Source organism: Syngnathoides biaculeatus, chromosome 2 (genome assembly GCF_019802595.1).
Source record: "Syngnathoides biaculeatus isolate LvHL_M chromosome 2, ASM1980259v1, whole genome shotgun sequence".
NCBI classification, from domain to species: Eukaryota; Metazoa; Chordata; class Actinopteri; order Syngnathiformes; family Syngnathidae; genus Syngnathoides; species Syngnathoides biaculeatus.
The window spans coordinates 31768532-31784624 of NC_084641.1; the positions used below are offsets into that span (position 1 = coordinate 31768532).

General features: G+C 39.4%; 1 protein-coding gene across 4 annotated transcripts in view; it reads left to right on the forward strand.

The window, feature by feature from the left end:
* Nucleotides 1-16093, forward strand: part of prex1 (phosphatidylinositol-3,4,5-trisphosphate-dependent Rac exchange factor 1) — an 87875-nt gene that overhangs the window by 4873 nt on the left and 66909 nt on the right. The window lies entirely within an intron of this gene.

The following is a 16093-nucleotide window of genomic DNA, read 5'->3' on the forward strand; positions in this document are numbered from 1 at the left end:
AACAGGCCATTTAGCCTCCACAGGCAGTGCGTCACACCCATTTTAATCTAACCTTCAAATGTTGGTGGTTGTTGATATTCTAGTGGTCTGATGAGACATGGGAGGGAGGTGAGAACGAAACAATTTTGCGTGATTGTGTTACGGTTATGCAGAAACAACCTAGTACTGTAAATTCTTTCTTTCTTGGAATTGTCGAATATTATCATGGCAAGAACAGTGTTGTGAAAAAAAATCGCTGTGTAAATGGACTTATAAAACTGACTGAAAGTATCTAAAATGCATGCCAGGCCAGAGAGGAAGAAAGAAACTGCTTTGTCATTAATATCACTTGAAATTGCTTGACCAATCCTCTGCATCATTTGCACAATTATCATTTTAACAGCGTTGCTACATTACTGGTGCCCTTATATTGCTCAATGACCCTCCGTACTTATTATTATTACTATGCTCTAAATGCATGTTATCTTCCATCCTGCCCAAGGTTGGAGGAAGTTTGAAAGGTGGCTGTTGTATGCCCGCCGCACACCGATCGACGCAAACAAATGGGACTAAACCGGACAATTGCGGACAAATTGAAAAAATTGGATACTGTATATTCATTCCACAGTGATGTCCCCTTCATAAAAAAACAAAGGTGAATGTCAGTTGACTTTTTTTTTTTTTGATCACGTGGGTTAACGTGTGTTAATAAGCCACTATCTTCCAGGCACAAGACTGCGGTAGGAATTTAAGGAATTAAAAGTTAACAAGTCTAAACCTCTGTAATACCCAGAGGCATGATGTCAAAAGCCCCACCTTGGGCTCACCCCTCCTCCCTCCATCAAGAGGTGCGCTACTGTGTTTTAACACTGGGGAAAAGTCACTTGATCACCCCATTTTTTTTAATGCATATAACAGGGTCTGTTAGGGAGTTTTCAACTGAATTGTTCACACTATGCTATTTTATAATAGTTTCATATACATCTCTTTTAATTGCTGTACACATTTACAGTACATGTATGCATGTTGGATAAGGTTAGCACTGAGGCTTCCAGGGGCTTCACTAAATGAGGTAGCAGCCTTAAAATGTTTATTGGCTTTCTCAAGTACAACCAGATGTGTGCCTTCTCCCTTGGGTCAAAGGTCATCTGCCCAATTGAAAAATGGCAAACAGATTTCGAGATCTTTTAAAACCTAAGATTACCGAACGGTTAAATTCTTTGTCTAATCAAGGAAGGTCAGAGTTAAAGCCCCGGCCTGCTCGTGGTTTCTGCCATGAAGCCAATCGCATGACACGCTAAAGAAAGCGTTACATAAATGACATACAACCTTATTATGGGGAAACTGCGATGCCAGTTTTATTAATTTTATGAAGTGACATATTTTTACTCTAATATATTTGTGGCATTTTGTGGTGATATTTCTGCTTATTTTATTTATTTTTTTTTCTCTACCTAACTATCTTAAAGTGAAACTTGACTGGGGATGCGGGCGGATTTAGGAGTTGTTCGGAGACCCTTGGCCGTGCAGTTGTTACACAAGGCTTCGGCTGACAATTTTGCTCGAGTAGAAGCCTCGTATTGCCCCAAATCCAACATCTTCACTTACTTCCACATTTGTTGCATGCCCTCTATATTCTGTTCTTCAACATCGGGTTTCTATGCTTGATTGTACAGTAAATTTAATTGAAATTGCTTGGCATCCAAATTCCCATCAGTTTTATCAGTCGCAATTTTTAAATAACCAATATCTTCCTTGCTGCTTTTGAGCGTTGCTGTCAAGTTGTTTAATTATGGAAATAGATATCTTTGCTCATTTTTCGTTTTATTTTGAACCTTTTGAGCTTCTCTAGCTGATGACTCCACTCCATGTCATACTTGGCCTTGACAGGTTCTTGGGAAATGAATGCTGAAAGGCTTTTATTTTCACATTTCTTCAGTGTGATGACATTTTCACTAGCCAATATTACAGCATTAAGGGCTTTAGCCATCTGAGAGCTTAATGATGATTTTGTTCTTGGCTGCTGACCAGAAGCTTTGTCTGAAATGATGATTTAAAAGGGAAATGTTCCATTGATCCCCCCCAACACCATAGGTGGCTGTATAATTTATATTCCCAAAGTTCTATATTTACTTTTCTCCAGGATGCATTCAGAAATAAGAACAAAAAGTAGTCAGGGAGTGGTTGTTCCCACAAGTGAAGATGAGACTGAATTTGGGTCACTTTGTGTATTCTTGGTTTGGAACAAGTCTTTTCCATACAATTCACCGCTACTCCTTTTGTCCTACCATTTCATATTTTTATTCCTGTCAGCAATTGTAACTTTATTGTGTGATTGTTATGACAATAGCAACAGATTTTTTTTTCGTCCTATGGGATTAGGTGTCTCCAATCTGTTTTCACTAAATACCCATCACTAAAAATGTCATATTTAGCCACAAGTATGGTGGATGTGCCTTGTTCAACAGCTTTTATTTAATAATTTAAAAACAATTCAAACACAATCCCCTAATTTGTATTTCTCACACATAAACTCATTCCAGGACAAAACGCTGCCATCGTATTACTTTTATTAACTGTACAGATAATGTGGAGAGAAAGTAACATTTTGCTATTCCTAACTGTCATGCAAGTGTAAAAATCAGTGAATCATTGTTAATATTAAGATGTAAAAATGATTAAACATGCTCTCATTAATGACAAATGCTTTTGCAGAAATGTATAATAGGAGTATATAATATAATATAATATAAGAGGTAGGACACTTTTTATCCTTTTAATGATAGGCATTGCCAGAGTCTTGCGATTTTGCATCAATCTTTTTACTTGATATCAGTGGGTGTACATTATTCTCTTAACACCATATAGTGAGGCTGCTCAAACTCCACAATGTGTGAAGTTCTAGAAAATACGTTTGACTTTAGTGCCACCATGGTTTTATCTGTGTTACATTCACGTACAGAAGGTCCTCTTCCATCAGTATAATTTTTTCGTAATGTCTTATGTAAAACATATTGTTGGTCAAAATGATGTGATATCTATGAAGTTGGTTGCTTGAATGCAAATGGGAATAAACGGCATAAGGCTTGCAAAATGGGTGGCCCTGAAATCGCTAACAGCGTGATGCAATTATTTAATCAAGTACCCACCCACTCAACTCAACTGGACAGCAACATGACTTTACGAGATTTTAAGGGAGTCTCCGCTACGGCCAAGCCATGCAAATACAAATATGTTGAGATTTACAACAATGCGTACTGTAATTTCTGGTGTATAACACGCACTTGTGTATAATGCAAACCGCCAGAATTGACTCCAAAAATCAAAAGCCTTATTTCTATCTATAGTGCTCACCCATGGCTTTCTATACATTACTATTTATATTCAGTAAATGTCCCCTAGTTTTTTTGTCTAATCATTTCTGATCAGTTATATTCTTATTTCTGAGGTTACGTGTTGTTATCGTTGCAGCAGGTGCAATTCAAATGAATAGGAGCGGATGATGAGCATAACCTCAAAGTATCCTCCCACCCTTTTAATTTTCACCCACATCCCCTTTCAGATTAAGTTCCCTATTAGTGGGCCAACAATACAACGCTCGGTGAATCGTGCTTCACAATGATGGTAAGACATCGAAGGACGTGGTGTCACCATGTATTCTTCTTCACCTCAAGCTTCTAGACGCATGTAGATGCCATTATATGAACTATTCACAGCCAAGCTGTTTTCCATATTTAAATTGGGGAAGAGGGGTAAACCAATCAAAGCGAAGCTATGGAAGTAAATATGTGCCATGTGGATTTGAATTAAAAATGCCACTATTATGTTGTAAAATTCACATTATTTCAAAGTGATCACATTTTCAATAGCTGAATTTCGGATTAACTTTTCAATGTTAACAAATTCACCATATTAGAAAAAAAAAAAAAATCAACCTTTAAAATTCAAACGCAATATTCTCCTGAGATTCAACCGGCTACAATTTGCTGTCTGAAATTCACCGTCTAAATTCGGTGTTCAGAAGGCAGGGTTACTTCAGATCAGAGCCCAACACCCAGCCAATCAATTTATGCTTTCTTAGTCACGTGACTTCATATACTAAGAAAGCATAACTGGATTGAATCTCAGGAGACTCAGGAGATATTGTTTGAATTTTAAAGGTTGAATTTTTTCGTATGGTGAATTTGTTAACATTGAAAAGTTAAACTAAAATACAGTTATTGAAATTGTGATCACATTGAAATAACAATGTGAATTTTACAACATAAAATTTTCAGTGGGATTTTTAATTCAATTCTTTGTGGCACATATTTACTTCCATACAAAGCTTACTTACATCACATATTCACTATAAACCTGGCTGTCTCTGGTGGAAAAGACTCACTGGAATAGCTTGAAAAAGGACATTTTGGGCATTTCCAACCCATTTTATTATTTTTTTTTGGCAACCCAATAAAAACAGAAGAATCATCTTTATTATCATGAACCTGCCTGCATACATGCACATGAAATTTGTTCTCTGCATTTTAAGATAATGACGTTAAAAAAATAAAAGGACAACTATTACGCAAGGGGCTTTTTAATGAAAAAGAAAGTTCTTATTTAACCCCCAAAATGGCCATTCTCTTTTATGCAACACAAATCACTTGGAGAAAATCTTCCCATGAACATAGTATTTTGTGAGATATCATTTCCAATTTGCTTGAATGATCAAGTCTGATTTTCTTCCCACCTGGTCTTTGGTCTGTTCGGGGCCTCATGGGTAACTGGTGGCTCTTACTACATTACACTCCAGTGCCCAGATGGCTTCCTCAATCTGGTCCATGATGTTATCTGCAGATCGGCAGATGTCACACAGTCATTGGGAAACGCGCGATGGAAAAGAGGAACCTGATTGTCAGTAATGCAACAGATGAAGTACCCAATTACGTTACCTGGATGAACAAGCGTCATCAATTTAAAATAAGAGGTTTGCAAGCAAAGGTCAAGCCAAGTTTATTGATATGGGCTCTTCAATACATAAATATTATCTAATATCTTTAAAGAGAGAGGAACATCATAAAACTAACTGTGCAAATGACACTGTACTGTTCAATCATAAGCATGTGATGTCAAGTTTTTAATTATTCAAATTTGTTAAAAATTTGCCAATGTATTAAAATCTAATTTTGGCTCCTGCCGGAAGTAAATCCATTTTATTAACAATGTTTTTCCTGAGGTATTTTGCCTTCATTATTTTATCTGTCCTATATTTTTCTACTGAAATCTAATGAATTGGTTCAACAGTCAGTGTCACCATCAGCAGAGGAAATGTTTGTAGTAACTTTCTTCATATTGTACTGTAGAGCTAAGGACAGCAATTTGTGTTCTCCATTCCCACTTTTCAGGCTCTGTGGTCGTGATCACATTCTTGCTTGGGTGGCATTTGGAATAAGCATTATAAAAACAAAACAAAAAGCCCGTGTCTTCAATGGTCACTGAGCTGAAATTTGGCTTGCCCTCTCCAGTCAAGAAGTGTGGTCTCTGGTCACTTTGCTGTTTCATCCCCTTGTGAGCAACTAAAAGAACATTGAAATTTCACGTCCTTCAAAGTGAGTAAGGGGCGGCTGAGGTTTGTAACTGGACAACATTCAAAGAAGACTTCTTAGTTAATTTTTGGGGCAATTGGATGTGCCAAAACTGCTTTCTCTTGGAAGACAGCAAAGTATCGGTTGGAGGGTTGTGGGAGTTTTAGCTAAGTTGTAGAGCTGTGAATTGAGGCCTCAGGGAGAAAGAAGTCGAGCGAGGTTCGCAAGAGTCCTTCGTTGCGACAGCACTGCTGAGTATTCCCAAGCGTTACAGCCTTTTGCCTCCTAAAGGGGGATTTTCTCCATTTCTTTATTCAATTTCATGCAATGTTGACCCCAAAATGGCCCCAAGGCCTCTCTAAAGCTGCCCTGTCCTGTCCTTTTGTGGCTGGCTACCCCTAAAGAAACCATTAATGTATGTATTGTTTTACAGCTTGTTGTTTTCTCTTGGATGGGATGGAGAGGAGAGTTTGAGGCTGATCAGAACTTGCATACAACAGTCTTCAATGTGTGGTTTGGCCAATTCCTTCCTCTCAGGTGTGGGAACTAATGCTATGTAAAAAGGGCTCTGATAAGAAAGTGCGAGACCTCTTAATTCACTTTTGTAAATCGAAAATGAGAAGTTGAAACAAACCCCCTGACTGGTTGATCATTGAGAGCCATGTCCACACGAGTGGTGGAACCAAATATCGATATTGCAATATATTGTTAATTGTGAGCTCTCTCACCAAAATCAGATACTGATACTGTTGCTGTGCAACACAGTCTTCGCACGGTGTATCAAAATAAACATGAAAACATTCACAAACCCCACTTCACAGCTTTCCATTCTTTTGATGAAGATTTTTTTTCCTCTCAACTGACAAAGTTGGACATGTTTGATTTTCATTGACCTGGAAAAGTGTTTTAGAAATGTGTTTTTCTCCTTGCTGCCTCGTTGTATGCTACTTTATGTAGTGTCCCCCTTTGTATGTCGGTTAATTGCTATGTAGCGATATTGGCATTATTGCTTGCAAAGTGTCACAGTAATAGTATGGAGTGTGCTACTATGCAATTTCTAATTCAAATTCATATGAGCCACATTATTAATGAACTTGCAATAGCATCCAGCATTGTTTTTGATGTCGTCTTAACATCGAACAATTGTTTTTTTCCACCCTATCTACAATGCCTGTTGTCAATGCAGAAGCACATACTGTTGCACTTTCCCTCAAGTCGTTTTGAATTTGCGGACACAACACAATCAAATTCAATCAATCCAGCAAGTTCTCTGGTAATGACGGTTGGGCAAATACTCTCAACATTTATGCAGCGGATTGACCAAGATTAAGATTATTTTATTGTCATGAAACCTGACACTTTTATTCATTTACATTCATTTGAGACGCACTGAGCAGCTTTCCAGTATCTAGAAAGTAGCTCAAGGCCATTAGCTGCTTTGGTTAAGGACATCTCAGCCAAATATCAGTAAGTGTAAATAAATTATTTGTTAAATTCATACATATCAATGTACAGGTAACTTGTTGAAAGTAAACTTTTCAAAACAACACTGTTCGGCTCAATTAAGCAACGTCAAGCCTTCAAGCTTCCAAAACAGGAGCGAAAACCTTGGTGGTAGGATGGTAAATTCAAAAAGCGCCACGTTATACGCTGTGGGGACTAGCTTGACAGTGGAGGTCAAAAAGTGTCCTGAAGCTGACACGGCAGACGTGAGGGTAGCAGGCTCCTTTACTCACCGTCCATTGGAGCGAACGCAAGGCCACACCAGCATATGGTCCATCTGGCTCTTCACACCTTACTGTCTGGCTCTTTGTTGACGCCGATTAATTGCAGCAGTTAGCAGACCCTCCAACACGTATCTGACCCTTTTGACTGAAGGTCAAGCTATCATGCTGAATGGACTGTACGTGACACTGAGCACAGTTGCCCACGAGAAACAGTTTGTGCAGTGTGTCAGGTGGCAATAATGTCGGCTTAAATCTAGATATTAGTTTGGATAAATGACCTCTGAAGATGAAAACCCGTTGCCTTTGGGATGGTGGTCGGCCTTCAATTTGTTTGCCTTGCAGAATATTTTCTTTCATTGTGATGAATGAAGGTGTATATCGTCAAGTACATAAACATAAATGAAATCAATAAAAAGAGGCTACATTTTAAAAAGAAAAGTGCTGATAATTCTTTGGTTACAAGTTGGTTTATGCTCATGATAATTAGAAATGGGCCAGCACGGTGGTTAACTGGTTAGGTCTGAATCTGATTGTGAGGGTTTTTGTTGTTGTTTATACTGTATATATCCTGTGATTGGTTGAAAACCAATTCGAGGTCTTACCCCGCCTCTCGTCCTGAGTCAGCTGGGGTAGGTGCCGGGATGCCCGTGCCCTAGTTAGGATAAATGGCATGGAAAATGAATTGATGGATAATTTGAAATGTAATTCCTTTTATATACAGTATAACAAAAATATCATCTAAAATGATTTTCAATTTTTGTAACGGCAGTCATTAGCAACAAGGTGGTTAGCTTTTCGCCAGCTTGTTTACAAACTTATGTAAACACAAGACATGCAATTTGCCTGAAGATTTGTATCGAGATTGGGAATTGCCCTAGAAAGAGAATTTTACATGTCATGTGTATCGAGGAAAACTGTTTCGAATTGGGATTATAGGGCTTTGGCTGAGGTCGGTAAAAGCATCAGATGTCAAAAATGTTATTGCTCTTCAAGGGTTACTTGGCAAAGGGTTTTTAGATTCTTATCTGTTATGTTATTTAGCATTTATCTATGTTGTATATTGATAATTTTTTTCCAGTTTGGGTCCCTGAGAGAAACCCAAGTTCTTATTCTTAACTTGAACTGCAAAAGCAAAAACCATAATGCAACTTGTGGATGGATTAATTTTCTCAGGTTTATGATTCTATTGGTTACAATCAGATTGTAGCATAAACTTTCACACTTGACTTGAGATTCAGTAGTGTTGTAGTTACACATGCCCTTCCTTTTTTCACAAAGGCCATACTTCCTGCCCTGAAACAACATCTGCTGCAAGAGGCGCTGTTTCGTGCTGCAGACTGTTTACTTTCCTGCCCCGGCTCCTCGTGCCACTTGCATATCTGCTTGAATAGAATGCTATTTGTGTGTGGCTGAAAAAGAGTTTTTGTTCTCCTTCCACTTCTTCCTGTTCGTGGGCCACACGGAAACACACTTGCAGAGGTGTGCCTGTGCACTCCTGCACCACTTTGTTTTCCTTCTCATTTGTACATTCACCGGCCTGATCAGAAACACTGTGATACAATGCAATGTGGTGTTACGTGCAAAAACATTGTATAAATATCATAAATCCTGTCAGGCAGAAGTGCGTATTAGCGTCATACAAATAGAATTCTTCATGCTGTGCTTCAATCAGGACTCGTTAAATTGTGTAAGTGCAGCTAATGTTGTACATTTCTGCAATCAAGTGGACAGTGACTCAGCAGTGGGCGATTTCACAACTGGCTTCAACATCCGATTACTGGAGGTAGATAAAACGGCATGTAGCTGTGATGAAAATGCGTCCAAGTGACATACTTCTGTAAATACACTTGATACTTCTTGTCATGTGAGAACCGACGCTTCCTTTCAGTGTGATATCTCCACACTGATCATCTTATGGCCACGCTGGTGCTTGGTTTAAGTGTGAAATTCTTCCTCAACAGTTTTTGGGTCAGAGGAAATTATACAGTGAAAAAATTTTTGCAAAAAAAGGTGTATGTCGTGCAAAGCCAACACTTGCAACTCTGGGTCAAAGTTGTTTTTTGGGCTCAACAGACACGGAGTGACGTGACTGAACTGCACATGGATGATGAACAGTTTCGTAGAACCCTTTAAGCAATGGATATTTAAATACAAACTGTCGAGAAACGCATGCAGCCAGATGTTATAACAAGACTCAAAAGCATGTATTCTTTAAAATCTATAAAACAAATACTCATATTACTGAGACACTGTAGTAGTAGAAGACATATTCTTCGTTTGTGTCTACATGACTGTCATAGTACCCCTCGATGACCAAGACCAGCACACAAGAAAAATCAGCACAATGAATGAAATTGGCAGCATGAAATCATAATGCACAAACTTATAATTCTTCACATTGTATTTATTGATGCTATTACTCTTATGTTGTTATTTTTATCAAGTACAATATGATTGAGTCCCATTTTTCCAAACACTGTTTTGAGTTATGGGTGTAGTCACTGAACAAATTAAACTTGTATCTCAAGGTACCGGCATGATACCTAAATTAGGTTAGTTTTCTTGACTATTCAACTGATTCCACGGATTACATCAATTGACACCTCCAAATATCTCACAACTGCAAATCTCATGAGACTTTAGCTCAGTGAGCATCATAAAGAAGGATCCTCACCGTCGGCGATCTTGGCTTTTTCTTAGTGTTTTGTGTTGGTCTACGAGTGTGTGCGTGCATGCATGTGTGTCTGTTGTGTGTTGCCACCACAGGAGAGTATATGTAAGTCGAGGCAAAATTTATGGATGAATACTGTATAAATGTGTGTAGTACAGTGACATTAATAAAGGTTTTATGATTGCTGTTTGAGCTAAGAGATTAAGTCCATTGTTTTACATGGAAAGTTTTTTTTCAATACATCTGTTAGACTTGCTGGTGAGAGTTCTTTTATGAATGGATTAACATAAATATGGAATACAGATTTAGCAGTCAGTAACTAAAAAATGAAGACTTTTAAGCATATCAAGGTCAACATTTACGAGGTTGGTATTACATGTCATGAACAATTTCCCCGTTGGGGTAATTTGTGACTTTAGCATACTGACGTGTTTTAAGAGCACCCAGGTTGTACTTGGGAGGCTTATGCACTCCATGAAGATCGACGCTGCCTTATTTGCCTCCGATGGGATTGCATCGTCAGTTTACCTTTGCAGACCGCCACCCTTCTGGCAAGAGGCTGTCATGTGCAACATTTCTCTTGAGTCTTTGCTGGCAGTTCACAAGATGAATTTTCATCCTATCTGAACATGTGTTGCTTACATACTGATGGATGTCGCTACTATTTTCACTGGGGTATTAATACATGCATCATCTCCAAATCATCAAATTTTAGCCTGGAAAAGGCTACAACAGGAAGCAAGCCAAGAAAAATGTGTTAATGTGTTATGTTATTACATTACCTGTACGATTTGTAATTGTTTACATAACTCTCCAGATATAATTGATCTAAAATGCAGATTGTGACCTTGAATGCACCATTTGGCTGCAGCCAGACAAGGTTCTGTTGATTCAGTGTCACCCAGTGTGTGGTTTAAACAATAACAGACATTTATGGGGAGTTGCACTAAAGCCACACAGATCTAAGTATTAATAATATTGAGAACGAAAACAAATTGATCTTTAATTTTCCCCATATTCCATAGAAAATACTGTACATTAATGACTATTAAAACGAAAATTATGGTAGGCCATTGGCTGAAAATAAGACCTTGTCTTTACCATTCATAAGATTATTCTGACCTGGACGGTTATCTGATGTCCGAAAAAAGGCGCAAAGGTCATCTGAGATGGACATAGGAGAGAGTAAACAAGGACCATCAGATGTGTCCTTTTGTCTCTCAGTATGTTGATTAAGAAGTAATGAGCTCAACAACTATGTCCAGCGGGGAGAATCGAGTTACAGGGTTTGCTTTTCATGAGTCCACCGGCAAGCAGCTGAGCTACAGCTTTCGACAGGGATAACACTTTCAACATTCACCTCATGTCATGGACTGTTGAGGCCCATAATACAAATTCGACACACCACATAGAAGTGTTTTTAACAAGCTGGCCAAATTCAAATGAATACAAAAATCACAAAGTATATCCTGGAAAGTAAGGCTCTAAAATAATGAAAAATAAGGCCACCCCTGAACTGGAGGACTTTATGCGTGTTTCTGTTGGAGTCAGAGAAAATGAGCCATTCATCTGCCAATCAAATATCTTTGCTCGTATGCCATTTGCTCAAGTGAGTGTAGTGAGCTACAGACCGAATAACGTCTGACACTGTGTTCATTAAACTATTAACTTTGCCCTAAGTGTCTCTGTGCAGTGAGGCACTGACACATTGAACGAACCCGCTGCGCTTAAACAAGCTCAGTAGCTCACTTCCTCAGGAGTTCGTTAGCTCTCTGAATGGTGAACATTGTAAGCACTTAACTGTACATTATGTGTCTGTTGGTTGATGTACGCATGGTACATGGAATGAGGCTGTGGAGTATTGTATAGACCCAAAGCTTGTCTGCCCGTCCATGCGGCTACTACTCGAGGAGATAGAGGACTTTTTTTTTCACTCTATAGCTCAAGTATTTTTTTCACGTTGAATGAAGACTATGATAAAATTGCTGTTCAAGGTATTTATTTTCACTTAAAATTTTGTCATGGTGGCACGGTGGCGCAGCTGGAAAGCATTGGCCTACCAGTTCCTGTGCGGAATTTGCATGTTCTCCCCGTGCCTCCATGGCTTTTCTCCGAGCACTCCGGTTTCCTCTCACATCCCAAAAACATGCAACATTAATTGGACACGCTAAATTGCCCCTAGATGTGATTGTCAGTACGGCTATTTGTCTTGTTGTGGCCTGCGATTGGCTGGCAACCAGTTCAGGGTGTCCCCTGCCTCTTGCCCATTGACAGCTGGGATAGGCTCCAGCACTCCTGTGACCCTTTTGAGGCTAAGCGGCAAAGAAAATGGATGGATGGAAAATTTTGTCATGGACATTACTACACTACTACCTTCAGGATGTTGGACATATTTAGGATTGTTCAAGCTTGCAAGAGAGAGCTCTGTACTCTACTGAGAGCATTTTTTTGGGGCTTGGGGGGGGGTCTCTTTATGCTTACGATTGTGCTCTCAAAATATTTCAGTCATGACAATCACAGTATCGATCTTTGAAACCTCCTATGGCGTATGTGGTGTAACTGCACAGCCTGCTTCATATACTGAGGTCAGTGTGAGACAGGATAATGGACGGAGAAAACCAGAATATTCTCTCTAAACAAACCTGTGTGCTTTGTAATGGAACAATGACAACAGCCAACACAATCCTGGGTGAGGATGGCCAATAGAGTGAGAACGGGACTGAAAGGATCTCTTTGTTGCACCGGCCCACTATCCTCCCTTCTATAATCCCCCCTCTTACCACATCTGTGTAGCACATTTTGTTGAAAGACTGTCAATACTTGGATGTTGTTTGTATATTTTTTTAGTTTTTAACCCAGTTTGTTCTTGTGGCGTTACCATGTACCTTATTTTATTTGTTCGTCTTTTGCCTCCATTCTACTTTCATTACCATCTTCTCTCCTTATCTGGTGCTGGACACTTTCTCACATGATTGAATCCCTTAGTTTGGACCAGTGACAAATTGCCATATGGGGAAAAAAATAGTAAAAGCCTCAAGTACAAAGTCCAGTAGGCTCCCTCTCCAAAACAACAGCCAATAACCCAACTACTGATTCCCTTTATCCCTGCTTTTAATTAGAGAGGTGGCACTTTGCTGTTTTTGCATTCTATTTTGGTCACCTCAGAAGTGATTACTTCCATCTTGTGAGCAAATGTGTGATTATAACTGTCAGCTATTCTAAGGAGTGAGAGCTACTGTATGTAACACTGGAGTTTATTTTTATAGTGCATGGAATGTTTTATTTAAGATTACTCTAACTTGAAGCAGCAACATGTCATAATTTTAGCCCAAAATACCAGCTTCGAAATAATTTGAATGCTTGAGTAGCTTGGAATAAGGGTTAAAGCATCTTTAGTGTTGCCATTGAGACTCAGAGCACCTATTTTAGTGGCCAGTAAACCCAACACTTGAATGAAGTTGAAATGCTTATGACGACTTTAGTGTTTCCGATATGAATGATATCGTGACAGTTGATTTGTGTTGTGCTGCCTTTTAGCAGCTGTCCGTTGGGGTAATAGCCACTTTGATGCAGTACCTAAAGGGTAGAGGTTGACTCATTGCAGTTCATTAATTGGTTGACAGAGAATGGACTTTGAGAATTGAATGCAAGGGGAAGAAATCAAAAATCAAGTCATTCAGGTCAGTGGTTCTAAAACTTTTTACACCTCGGACAACTTAAAAAAATACTTATTTTTCCAAGTAACATCACAGTGACCAAGATTAAAATACTGTTGTGTAGTAGGTAAGTGTTCATGAAAAGCAAGGCACGAGTTTTATTCCTAAAAAGTACAAAAGTTAATTGTCACTTACTGGAACTTTATGCTGTTTTTACTCAACTTTGTATTTACTAAATAGGGCAAAAAATATTTAGAATTTACTGCACATGAAAGTTCAACAAGTGAATTGATATTTAATGTTGCTTTATACATCGGGATCTCGATTTCCGACAGTCCCGACACAGCCAGTTTTGAGGGTTACTCGTGGAGAACAAAGAACTACTAGTATGTGGAGCAACATATGAATACCTTGTCAGAGGGTACAAGATGGCTCATTTACTGTACTGAGTGTTTTTCATTTGATCGTGTCAGAGTAGGTACACCAGGGATGAGAATTTTCCGCTGATCAGCGGATTTCTGACTTTTTCAGACCAAAATGACCATTCTCAAGATAAGCGCAAATCCGTTGGGAAATTTTCGGGGGGGGGGGGGGGTGTAGGGGTAGGGTATCGTGCGCCTGCCTCTCGGTGGTGGGCTCCGAGCTGCAAATTCAGCTTAGTGCTAGCACAAGCACGAGTATCATATCCCGTTCTAACTTGCTCGGTAGTGTAAATATTTGCATTTTGCAACATAAACATTAAAACTTGTTTGCGGCAGGTTACTCGATTGGACAACAGAGTTATACAGTATAACGATCCAATCGTGTTAGTGGTTAATCGAGTTTCACCATTGCCATGTACATGTGTTCTCGGTTCTCAGAAATCGCAGTGTAACTTGTTGGTTAGCCAAGTAATGGCGCGTGGGACTTAGCGCGAACTGAGCGACGGTGTGTTCAAAGTTTTACGATGGCGAAAGTGTTAGAAAAAAAGGATGAAGATTGAGCAAGGGCAATTGACAAGGATGCTGGAATCAAAAACTGTTTCAGACAGGCATGGCTTGAAAAAAATGTAACCGTGCAGATAGGACCGAAAATGGTATCAACATGTCTAACCGAACACATACAAAAAGTGGACATTCCCGGCAAAGTGCTGTGCACTCTGTGTTCCGATAGGAGCAAAGAATATCCAGGAGGAAAATCACCCCCCCCCCTCGACAGACATTTTCAGTGTTTTTCCAAATTGGTCATTCTCATCCCTGGTACACGACAGACGGGCGTGACCTGTACAAATTAAGGTTTGGTCGCCAACGTATGACTGGAACTTTGCCTCCAGTAGTTAATGAAGGAAATGTTGTCAAATGCCTATCTCCAGTTACAGCATTGATTTGTTTTTTTTTTTTTCACCAAAATCTTTGACACTTCAGAAAAATTAAACATACAATTCTTATCTACGTGTGTGAACCAAGTAACAGGGAAAAAAGAACAAAACCAAAAAGAAAATCCATGAAAGAATCCTTAGTTACTTTTAATTTGGTCTCAAGCGTTTCACATATCGTCATTTGGACTGTCTTGGTCAGTATTGATACTTCACAAAACTTTGAGAATCTCCTTTGTTCCTTTGTGCAAGTGTGCAGTTGGGAGAAGAGAATTGCAAGGCGAGGTCCTTGCCATTAGCAACAATCATAAACTGCAACACCAACAGAAAGAGGATGGAAGATGAAAGAGAAGGAGACTGCAGGGAAGCATTTGATTCAGTGGTTTGGGGAATGGCCATGTCTGCTTTATCCTTATTTTTGAGACGGTGGTTGGAGCTGAGGTCGAAAGTCAGACGGATGTACTTTAATAATGTCAAATCAGGGCTAATGGACAGAAAAATGGGGAAGTGATGGGAGAGGATTCACATCCCCCTTTTTTCACTGTCATCTGTCAAATGTCATAAAGTTGCCTGGCAAGCATGCAAACACAACTGTGGGCGCACCATCACGACTCTGGTTGACGTGATCCTGTTATTTTGGTTGCTGTCTTTGACATCAACTTTCAGGTACTTTAATCTATTGAACATGTATGCTCTGTTAGGGAGGAATGTAATACAGTGTTGTGCTTCAGTGAAGCTTAGCAATTCAGCTGGAATGCCAGGTTTTGAATTAGCGGTAAATCTTGAGGTGGTTGTGTGTTTTCATGGCAGGATGGCAATAAACATGACATCATATCGGCGCTACTCTATGTAACCCACCAGTGAATTAATCCCAGACTTATGGCACAACACGCCACAGACAGAATAGATAATATTCTCCCTAGTGTCTTCAACATCCGCAACCCGAGAAGGAAACACAGGAGAGCCTCATTCGCCATTGGTGTTATCTGTCCGTCTTACTATGGTGGGTGCTGTTTGGTGCGGTCCTAGTTTGAGGCGGAAAATTCGACTATAAACCGAGGCGTGTGCAATCCATGAGACCGTGGTGTTGTTAGTGTCCCAAAAAGGCACAAAGGTGTTTATTTCGTTAGTCTGAAACT